Source organism: Chinchilla lanigera, unplaced genomic scaffold (genome assembly GCF_000276665.1).
Source record: "Chinchilla lanigera isolate Chin_1 unplaced genomic scaffold, ChiLan1.0 scaffold00015, whole genome shotgun sequence".
NCBI lineage: Eukaryota > Metazoa > Chordata > Mammalia > Rodentia > Chinchillidae > Chinchilla > Chinchilla lanigera.
The window spans coordinates 26,094,420-26,097,078 of NW_004955416.1; positions in this window are offsets into that span (position 1 = coordinate 26,094,420).

A 2,659-nucleotide genomic window follows, 5' to 3' on the forward strand; every position below is an offset into this window, starting at 1 on the left:
GTTAGCCTGCCTTGAGTATTTTGTTATAGTAATGCAAGAGACGAACACACAAGTGGACCTGTGGTGGTAAACACAAACAGCTTCCCTTAGTACTCTTAAGAAGTAGCACAGAGCAGAGGTTCTAGCTTCTAAGGACCTACTGCCTTCATCCTAAGAAACTGGTGTTCCGGCTTCAGACTTGTGACAACCTGGACATGCAGCATTAGCCTGTTGGACAGCCTAAACTAGGAAATGAGACCTCCTTTGCTAACCTAGTGGGGGTCCCCCAACTGTCAGGCTCTGGGTGACCATGGTGAGCAGGACCTGCAGGCCAGCACCGAGCTTCACAGAGTACAGTCTCTTGGAGCTTTTTAAATGCTTTCTGCTTTTACAGTCTCTACCTGAAACTCATCAGGTCTTGGGTAACTATGGCCTTCGATTTATTTCTACTGCATACAACTTGCTACTTAGTTCTTCCTGTAATTGCCTGATTTCATTGCTGGAGTTTAATTTTTCATGATCTAAGTTTGAGATGACCTGCTTGTCACTCAGGTGCGTTTATGCATATTAGGTCTGATTCTAAGACCTTTACAGCCTGTTTCCTTTTCCCGCAACGATCCCCTCTCCCCACAAGACAAAGATGATGATGTTTAGATTGTAGAGTCCCTGGGGGCAGGCAGGGCTCACTAATCACCAGGGAAAAAGAGACCACCAAGTCTTGGAGTGCCCACAGCAAGCCACGTCCTGTGTGGGACTTTTGGGGTCTCATGGGCACCCTCCAAGTTGGGTTACCCACAGGAACATGGGGAGAGGAGCATTTCAGTACTCTACCCCAGGGTCAGACAGCTCAAACCTGCCTTGGGCTGACTTTTGTCAGCAGAAGATGTAGGAAAGTAGACGCTTACGTATCAGTTAAAAATGAAGTACAAATTTCTGTATTTTATGGATTCAGATTTTCTTCCAGCTGACTTCACAGAATGAGAAAGAGTAGCTTCTCTGGTTTCAGGAGCATGCAGAGCGCTCGCTGCCAGAGACAAGGCAGTACTTTCACGCAGTACGCTTCCAAGTGACACGTGTGAACACACATGTCACACAGAGCTCGGCTGCCATGCTGCAGAAATGTAGTGATGGTTCCAGAAAGGGAAGGAAGAAAATTGGGAGACAAAAAGTGCATACAGAATTCTTTTATTTAACTTAAATCATGTAGTACTTTAACTACTAGAAAAAGCAGAGTAAGAGAAACTAAAGTCACCTTAGCTTCAGCCATTCAAAATAGACAGTTTATTTCTCATAAGTAAAGAATCCAGAGTATATCGCAGTAACAGGAATAAATTCTTACAACAGAATATACAAAAACGTTTTGAAATTTTTTTTTATCTACTGATTTTTTTATATAAACAGAGGATTTTTTAGGAATAATTTATACACAAGGTCATTTTATGTAACAAATTGGCCATGTTATCTTTTTTTTTATTTTACTTAAAAAAAAACTTTTTAAACAAGAGAACTCAGAAAATGTATTATTCGCGATGCGTCCATTCCATCGCGCCTTCTAGTTTGATTTTTTTTTTTTTTAATCCCAGAGGTAGACAAACTCTGGAAAACCTCTCACCTTAACCTCACTGGCTTAGAAAGCAGACAGGTGTTTTCGCCAGGCATCTGTTCCACCTGTGGATGTGTGAACACAGCGGCAACCAACCAAATAAGAAGTTGAAAACAACAACAAAAATACCAGATGGTTTCTGGACCTTTCTCCTTTGGAGTGCAAAATTTCCAGATGTTTCCAGTAACAGGGATTTTGTGGAGTTGTGTAGACATGGCCGATAATGCATTGGGAACTAGAGGACATGGATTCAAAATTAAAAATTTCAGGGTGGGGTGTGTTGTGGTTTTTATCAAAGAATTTATTCTGTATTGAAAAGAGATGTACCTTCAGTGTTCTGCCTTAGATAAAAATACATGTCTCTTCCCTGTTAGGACAAAGCATTTGACATGAAATGAGGCATAGGAGCAGATGGTACATATGCCTCACAAGTCTTTGTGTGGTCACTGTGAAAACCATTTGCTGTGCTCAGAAGTCCTTTCACCTCTACGGCATTGCAGGACCATGACAATAACCAAGTCAGCCAATCCAGATGCTGAGCAGTGTGGTTCACCGCTGGGCAGAACACCTCTGCTCTTTCCATGGCCAGCGAGGTTCTCTCCATCTGTTAAAAGTTGCTACACTGCAAGGGGAAATGACCAGGAAAAGAAGATCCCCTTCCCAACCAGAGGGTTCTAGAAGACCAAGATACTGAAGATACAGAACTATTTTTTAAATCATCATTCCTTTGTTATAAACGAGGGCACAAAGCATGGGGGGAAAAGAGGGTGAACAACGGCCCGGGCCTGGAAAAAAAAAAACTTTTTTTTTTTTTTTTTCTTTTTTGGCATATTGTAAAGCTAGCTAGCAAACAGGTGTCCTAAAAAAAATGGATCACAAACACACATTTGCACACATAGAGAAAAAAAGTGTCTTTAAATTATTTTCGGCAATTATCAACTACAAATATTTTATAAAATTATTCTATGTTCTTACAAAAATGCAATGAAACATTTAATTAGTTCTTGTAAACCAGATCTTCGTCAACTGACTACCCGTAATCTACTGGACTTAAGAGCCCTATTGGAAACGCTAATG